At 30.7% G+C, this 9,210-nt stretch overlaps 1 protein-coding gene across 1 annotated transcript in view; it reads left to right on the plus strand.

The window, feature by feature from the left end:
• Window positions 1-9,210, plus strand: part of COL11A1 (collagen type XI alpha 1 chain) — a 182,360-nt gene that overhangs the window by 150,921 nt on the left and 22,229 nt on the right. The window lies entirely within an intron of this gene.

Genomic DNA, 9,210 nt, shown 5'->3' on the forward strand with positions numbered 1-9,210 from the left:
CCAATTCTCTGTGCTTAGGTCTCCCCTCTGTACAGATGTCGTAGGCAGTTAGTTATAAGACTCTGGAGGTTCCCTGAGCTTCAGCTCCTGGTGCATCACAAGGAGACTAGACGCCAAATGTCCAGCACTACCTAAAAACACTGTAAAAACCTGAATGTGGGGCCCATAGGTTGAGCTTAGGAAGCAGCAGGTAATGTTAGATTGCTTTGCACTGCCACACTTCTCTGATTTGGACAGTGGCAGACTTAACACAGGAATACAGTAATATATAAGTAAATAGATCTTGTTCAAAATATTGGCTACAGCAGATGCTAGGGGATTTACTTTATTGTCTTTTTCTTACTAATTTACTGTTTTCATAATAAAACAATCTGTTGACCTGCTTTGCAGCACCTACATCAACATACAGTGTTCTCTTACACCTCCTTTATTCTAGTTTCCAACCTCTCCTTCTACTCCTTATCTTCCTCCTCTTCCTCCTCCTCCTCCTCCTCCTCCTCCTCCTCTTCTTCTTCTTCTTATTACATTTTATTTTTTCTGTCAGCAGTCTCAAAGCATGGTCTTGGTAAAAAAAAAAAAAAAGTATTCCAAAACCATTGGGCTGTTAGTCTTCAAAGTGATTACAAAGTGTAACATGATTTTGAGATCCGTTGTCTATTTTTGCCTGCAGTCTGAGTGCCCTTAAAGCTTTCCAGATGGATGAGTATCTGTTCTATTATGTCAGACCTTTCAGAAGAACAATTGTATCAAATGTCTTTGAGAAATCTTTCCTGAGAAAATGTAAAATTATTTTTTTATTTTTCCCAGCCTCAAATGATAGGATGCTATTTAATGTAGTAACTAAGAAGGCAATGAAGTCATACTACCTGGCTTTTAACCCAGCTCTGTCATTTATTTCCTGTTTTACCTTGAGCAAGTTACTTTCCTTTGTTTTTCAGAGAGGGCCTACTACATAAGATAATTCATATAATACCTAAATAATAATATGTGTTCACATAGTAATTGTTGGTGTCTTAGTCCTTAGTTATGAAATACTTATTGAATATGGGCACAAAATTTAATATCTTATAGTTATAAATTATAATGCTTTTGATGCACATGGAGTTAAACCTCTTTTAAAGTGTGTAGCTATCAGAGGAGAGATTGTATCTAAATCTAAATATATTATTATATATAGGCAGCTTATCAGTTTATTTCTCTATTCAAACAGCAAGTGCTATCCAGTTTAGTTTCATTTTAAAATATGTCAAATAAATTGTTTATTTACCATCTTTGAAAAATTTAACTAAATACTATTTGGTATTGGGGATGAATTCTCTTAATATGGTGATAGAGTTATGGAATGAATTAGTTTCTTTAGCTATCCAGTGGTCGATCACATGGATTACTAATTTTGAAAACAACGGAAGGATTTTGAAATTTAAAAAGAATAATTAAATAAAAATAATTTACCAGAGTATGAATGAAAACATGCCAAATAAAAAGAAAAGACACTTAAGTGTGAACCAGTATATTACATGCCCCATTTGATTACTATGTAACCCAAAACTTACATACAAATTTATAACAAAACTATTTAAAAACATTTCAAAAATCTATTAAGCTATATATGAAACAGTATTTCAGTACAATAGTTAATATTGATACTATTAACTACTTTCAAAATATCCATTCATATTTACTAATTTTTAAATCTTGCTAATGCAATGTGCCAAAATCTCTATCTTTATTATAACAGATTTCTAAAAATATTTGTGTTGAATACTTTGGGATGTGTAATTACCGATAATTATAATTTTTCATGATTAACTCAAATAAACTTCTGGAATAACCTCTACTTAATTGAAGAATTGATAAAAAGTAATAGAAAAGTCTACCATATACAGAGATTTAGATTATACCCTATTCTACAATATCAGGACAGTGGAAAGCCCATGTATTCACATTCTTATTTACTCACAGCTGTGTTGAACCTCTCTGCCTTTGCTGCTTAAAAGAAGTATACCATAAGAATACTAGTTAATCCCTGATTTTAAATTCCTTTCTCTCTTTAATGAGAATAAAGTCAAATTAGACATTGCAGATCAATGGATAAAGGATAAACTTTTGAATAAATCGTGTTGGGACAATTCAATATCTATATGGAAAAAAATTGGACTTTACCTCTCCATTTACAAAATATTAATTCTAATTGAATTACAATCTTAAATGTGAGGAAAAATTTTGAAATTTTGAAATATTTTAGAAAAATTTATTGGAGAATAAATTTATGACCTCTAGTCATAAATTCTGGTCACATTGATGTGATCAGAATGAAAAAGTTTGATGCTTGAAATATATTACTATTAGAAGTTTCAGTTTATATAAAAATACTGAAAAGATGTTGAAAATGAAAGATTCAAATAGGAGAAAATAATTGCAACATATAGAAAACTTGCATAGCAAAATTTACCAGAGTATCCAAGTATGTCCTACAAGTTGAGAAAAAAAAGAACAATGAATAGAAAAAAGCGGCAAAAGACATGAAAAAGTATTTGGCACAAATGCTTGAGAAACGCATGTACAGATGTGCAGAAGTCATGGGAATGTGTGTTTAAAGTAGCATTGAGATACCACTGACATCGATCCATTGACAAAAATTTAAGAATGACACACTGAATGTTAGGAACATTTAAAAAAAAAAAAGGCAATGAGGATTATTATATACAGCTATTGTGAGTTACTTGGTACAACTGTTTAAGGAAAATTGTTCTATGTTACTCAGTAGAATTTAACATGAACTTTTCCTACCAACTTGTAATTCCATCCCTAGGTACATGCTCCAAATGATATCTGACACATCTTCTCCAAAAGACATGTATAAAAAGATAAATGCATTGAGATATATCCGTAAGCTAAAATATTATATGGTAATGAAAATGTATGTATTGCAGATGCTTGAATCAACATAGAAGAATCTTAAATCTTAAGAAGAAAATATATGTAATGTTGAGCTGGAGAAGATATATATGATTTTATTTATAAAATGTGCAAAAAAAACCTCTTTAAAAACAAGCTTAGCATTCAAACATAAGCTTAGCATTCAAAGAAAATTAAGGCAACGATTAATCAAATTTAAGATTACAGTTATTTCTCTGAGAGAAAGAGGGTTGTGACACGTAGGAAGTAATATATTTATATGTTGAGAGACTAAGATATTAAAATACTAAGATATTAAATTACAGAGATACATCCTATATCATATTTTTCTTTAGGCTTGTTAAAAAGTTCTATAGTGGGATTCTCCCTTTTTGATTTTTGATGAATTATTTAAAAATAATCTCATCAAAAATTTTAGGGATGTTTCAGCCTCCCATTTTAAATAACAATTTATACAAATATGATGAGCTATTTTTAATCCACTCTAGTAACTTTGTGTACAAAATTAGACTTTGTACCTATGAATTATTAATGACATGACAATGGTGATGACTATGCATTGCTTATAAAGCTATTTACATCCATTTTGATAGAACAGAAAAATCAACCTTAGGTAAGCTCAACTCAGCAATATTATGCAGGTTTTCCTTTTTAAAAATGTGGCATCATTAAATCTAACCGGAAAGACATTTAACACAAGTTGAATTGTGTGCTATATAGAGTTTGGATAAGCTGGCAAGCCTAATTGGCTTCCTTTGTTTTACACAATATATTTACTTCAGAGTAAAATACATTTTTAGTGGTGTGAAAGATTACTCTAGCGACAAGAATCTTATTATTAAAAGAGAGTTAAATATATGATTGATGCTGGATGGAAATTTGACTTTGGGTGGTGAACACACAATGCAGATGATGTACTATAAACTTGTACCCTTGAAACCTATATAACTTTATTAACCAATGTCATCCCAATAAATTTAATAAAATTAAAAATATACTTTGCTCTGATTTAATGCTTGCAATTTATGCTTGCATTCTTTTAAGTTACAACCAACCAGATTAGTTAATTTAGTCAAGAGTTCTAAACCTAAAAAAATTGGCGGCTTAGCTGAAAAATACAAATTATTTATAAGGTCTTTGTCAGCCTATAAACTGGCACTCTTTATGGCTTACTGTTAGCCAAAGTAGGCCGAACTCTGTTGCATTAGCATCAAACAGATCTGGTTTCAAATTCTTGTTTTGCTACCTAGAATTATGACTTAAGTTCATATCTCTGAGTTTCAGTTCTCTCATTTATAAATTGGGCATAATATCTAATTTTCAATACCAGATAGAAGATTAAATTAAATTAATAAAATGTATATTGAAAACACTAAATATAATATCTGGATTTATCAGGAGCTCAAACAAGATGCTCTTATTAAGAAGTTAAATACAGGTTTCTGTCTACAGCCATGTCACCCTGAACAAGACTGATCCAATCTGATCTTGGAAGCTAAGCAGGATCAGTCCTGGTTAGTACTTGGATGAGAGACCACCTAGGAAGACCAGGTGCTGTAGGTGTAAAAAATAAAAAATAAGGGATTGTATGCTGACAAGGCCCTTACAATCTGTGAGGTCAACCAAGGGTTGCCTCACATGAAAAATTAAAAAAAAAAAAAGTAGGTTTCCAATTATAGCATCATTTATAAGTAAAATAAACATATTAACTTAAATATACAGATAAAGATAAAAACATTTTTTCTAATTTCTGAGTTATATAAATTAAAATGAAAGTTTTATTAGTAATAAATTCATAGTAACTTCACAGTAGACTTAATTTTTATTGTTGAATTTGCTTTGCCATTAGAGTTTTTCAGTGATCAATACTGAATTAACTGTGTGACGCATATAAAAGTCTATACAATATTAATTAATTACATTTTTAAAATACAGCATACTGTGATTCTATTGAAATTGTATTTCTTTGGTATAAATACTGTAAATCATGTTACATATATTGTAAAATAATTTCCTATAAGAAGTATTGCCAAAAAAGCGAACATTAAATTCACGATGATGACATGTAATTTTAATAAAGTGAATTTGCCAAATGAGGATTTAGAAATAGTTTAAGAAATAATGTGATTAAACTTAGCTAATTGAGAAGGAAATACTTGGTAACTTAAATGTACTGTACTGTACACCTGTGAGATCACTTTCTTTATACAGTGGGTGAACACAAAGCACCTGAACCTAAAGGGATATGGTGCAGAGTGAATTTTGTGAGTTAAAAGTGATGGGAAGAATTCTGTCTCCACCAGAGTTTGTGTTTAGGCAGCAGGCAACAACGTCTTTGATGCAACAGACAACTTAATATCACCCTTGTTTTAAAACAAGAACCTGTTCCTATGCAATAATTATAATATCTGATCTCACACTTAGGATTTGACTGAATACAGAACTGCCTTACCACCCATCTCTCGTTAGTCCATCGAGAACGTGTAATCTTAAATAAGCTTTATATACATTTTGTGAAGTTAATATTTCTTCTATGCTTATTTTTGCCACATTGGAGACACAGAAAGGGAGACCAATAACAATTTTTGCTATCACATCTCATTGCAGAAGTAGCAGTGACTAGAAATGTGTTCAAAAGTATTATCACTTTTTCTCATGACTGAATCTTACAAATAAACCCTCCTGATAGAATATTGATCAGAATGTTGCAAGTGGTGTTGATACTGAGAAACAACATTCTAATAGCTATTGAACAAGTAAGAAAATTAAGTTGTCATTTGTAGTACATGTGTATTCTGTTATGCATTTATAATTCTTGAGAGTAAATGTACATTCCCTTCAGACACTAGAAGATTGTACAGTTTGTGTAAATAAGCCGTGAAGTTTTAACACTCAAAGTTATCATTATAGCTATCTGAAACCAAGAGCTGGTTCCATGCCCTTTCATTGGAAAAAAATTCTAGAGCTGACTAAAATTATTTAAACATTATAACCTGAAAATACACATATTTAATGGAATTTTAAAGGGTCCAGTCCTATTGCCAAAGCAAAGTTTACAGTAAAAAATTTAAAAATATTATATTATTAATTGATAGATGTTGAGGAAACATATACATATCTATATATAGCCACCTGTACCATATAGTGTGTGTGTATATACTCTTTCCATCCTGATGCCTCTATGCGTGAGTGTGAATGGAAGGAAGGTGATCATCCTTCCCACATCTACCCACACAAAGGTTCAGGACCAGAGAGTAGGCTCTTAGGAAAGCCTTCCTTACTACCAGACTAGATCAATGCACCTATTTTGTACAACTATTTCATTTTTGTATATTTTACAGTGTATTGGATCTGTTCATTTTGATGTCTGTCTTCACAACTAAATTTTGTACAATCCTTAAAGTTTCATATGTATTTTTTTAATGTTCTCCATGCACAGTACATTTCTGGCATAAATATTTGTGACATAATGGATGGATGGGCAAATTATAAAATATTGTAAAGTGTGAGTGGTGAAAAGAAGATTGTATTGTGTATTTTGTATAAAGTATATTTCTCAAGAGCTAGGGAAATTCTAATAGTGACTACTATGGAGAATTACTCATATTGTATCATGGTTTATGAGGAATTTTTCAATAAAAACACTATTTCATGAAAGTACAGCAAGTAGTTCACTAGATTAAGTTCTTGCCTCTTTGTTTGTACAAACATATGAGAAATGAATGACTAAGACAAGAATTTGTCCATAGGCATTATTCATTTCTTTTCCAAAGGAAACTTTCTATTCTCCTACAAAAAAAAAAAAAAAATGTTATCTGTTTTCATTCTAGTTTTTCTTAAAAAGTTTGTGCCATCTGGAAAAAATATAAGAAAGAAATGAAAATGGAAAAAAAATAAGATAAAGAACAGAGCAAAGCCACTTAACATAGATTTCCACTATGACAGACATCAGGCATTCATTTGGAGAGGGAAAAAATCGTTTGGGATGGAGAAAGCCTTTTTTTGAATCACAGTTTTATGGCTGTGTTGTAGTTTACTTGTGTTTAAATTCTCTAAGCTCTTCAAACTCGGATTTTCTTTTCTCCATTGCAGCAAAAGCAGTATTTTTTTTTTTATGTTGATGACTTGCTTTTCTTAAAAGCCAGACATTTATATTTATAGTATCCTCTATACTATAAAGTTCATGTATGTAAGTGCAATCTTTTGAGTTTAAGACCCTGTACCTTTATGTCACTTGCTTAAGGGAAAATCTTCAGAGAATAAAGAAAAGCCCACTATTCAGTTGAATCTCATAATTTTTATTCCCCAAATCATAGTCATTAGGATTGTTTTATCCATTTGCATAGATTAATATTTTAAACATCACGCCAAAATAATTTATGAATCAACACGTTAATACTAGAAAATATTTGGAGCTTATGCCTCTATACAAAAATCCTCTTATATAGATAGAATGAAGTTAAAAAGATACACTTACGTTTTAATTCATATATTATTGTTAACATATTGCTGCTGCCTTGAGAGACTGCTTGCAGAGAATTTATACATTCTTATCTTTGGGTGGAGGCACAATGAACGCCTAATAATATATAAACTTACAATGATGATATTGAGAAAATAATTACTAATGATATATATTCATTGACTCTTCAAAGTTAAGTGAGTTCAACAGAACTCTGAGTTTGATGAAGTGCTTGATACTCACTTTAAATGCTGATTTAAAAGACCATATCAAAGACTAGCCTGTACTCACCATTAGAATATTAATAACTCATCTGAAAGAAAGTCATCTTCTTGCCTCATCTTCTTCTCACCATCTCCATTACTCTCTCCAACCTCCAACCTCAATCTCAGTTCATGCTTTTGAGCATAATTCATTGCAAAAATTGAAGTAAACAAATGGAAACCAAGAGAGTCTGGGAAAAATGAATGCAATTTCTTAGAGATCATTGTCTTTTTATAACTTTACTGTGTCTGAACTTGTGCAGAAAATTTCAGCAGCAAATTTAATTAATGATTCTTAAGTAATAATTATGATTTAATTAGTGAAAATGAAATAACTATTTTAAAATAAAATTGTAGATTATAGTCTTAGACTAAGTTTATTATGAATATATATTACGTAGCTCTGTAGGCTAAAAGCCCTCTTACTGTAGTGGGTTATCAAACCCAGTGCCCTACTTGTGTTGATTTGAAAGGTTTCTATAAAATGCCATAGTGAAGATATCAAGGACCCAGCATAATTATTAGAAATAAAATTTAAATATAATGGGTATTGTAATACCTTATTTCTAACTTGAAAACTGTTGCTTTCTTTGATACTTTGAATATTATGTTATGTAACAAATTATTTTCTACATTTTGCTACAAGTTTAGGAGTATCAAGTTTTATATTTCATGGATGACTATATAAATGTAAGAAGGAAATCTGAATATCAAAATTCAAGATCTGGTTACATATTACAGGATATACAATATATTTTTAGCCAACTTTAAATTTTCCACTTAAAAAATTTCAAACATGGAATTTATATTTTTCAGGTATTATAAACAGTATGTATGAAATAAGTAATTTGTTGACATGGTGTCTACAAGTGTATTTTGAAAATCTATTTTGTTTGACTTGATTCTTAGGTTGCCAACATGGTGCAAGGTATAGGTAAAATACTTTAATGCACAATAATAATATCGAATAATTTTAGTAATGAGAATAACAATAGCTAATATTTTCACAGTTTTTATGTCCCTGGCACTGTTATATGCCATTTACATTTATCAACTTATATTTATCATTTCCCGTGATGACTCTGAGAGATAGCTGCTATTATTATTCACATTTTACAGAGAAATAAACTGAAACACTGACAGGATGTGTGACTTGCCAAAGATCACAATGCGATATAGAGGCAGAGCCAGGATGTGAAGCCAGGCAGTCTGAGTCCAGGCTTTATGCTTTTTCGTACCAGATTTCATACCTGTATTTGATACTGCTACACTGGAAAGTTCCCCAAATGCTTTTAAATGTGCTATGTTATTTAAATTTAACAAGTCTATAGCAAGTTAATTTTTATTGAGAACATTTTCTGGATGAAAGAACTGAAGTTCAGAAATACTAATAATTTGTTAAAAGTCACATGGCTAATAAAAAAGAAAATAAGGTAAAGTGATACCTTACAAAGATAGAAATCTATCTATCATCTATCTATCTATCTATCATCTATCCAGCTGTCATCTATCTACCTATCCACACACACATACAAACATACACTCATGCAAGGAACAATGTGATGA

This window comes from Pteropus vampyrus, unplaced genomic scaffold, assembly GCF_000151845.1.
Source record: "Pteropus vampyrus isolate Shadow unplaced genomic scaffold, Pvam_2.0 Scaffold6, whole genome shotgun sequence".
NCBI lineage: Eukaryota > Metazoa > Chordata > Mammalia > Chiroptera > Pteropodidae > Pteropus > Pteropus vampyrus.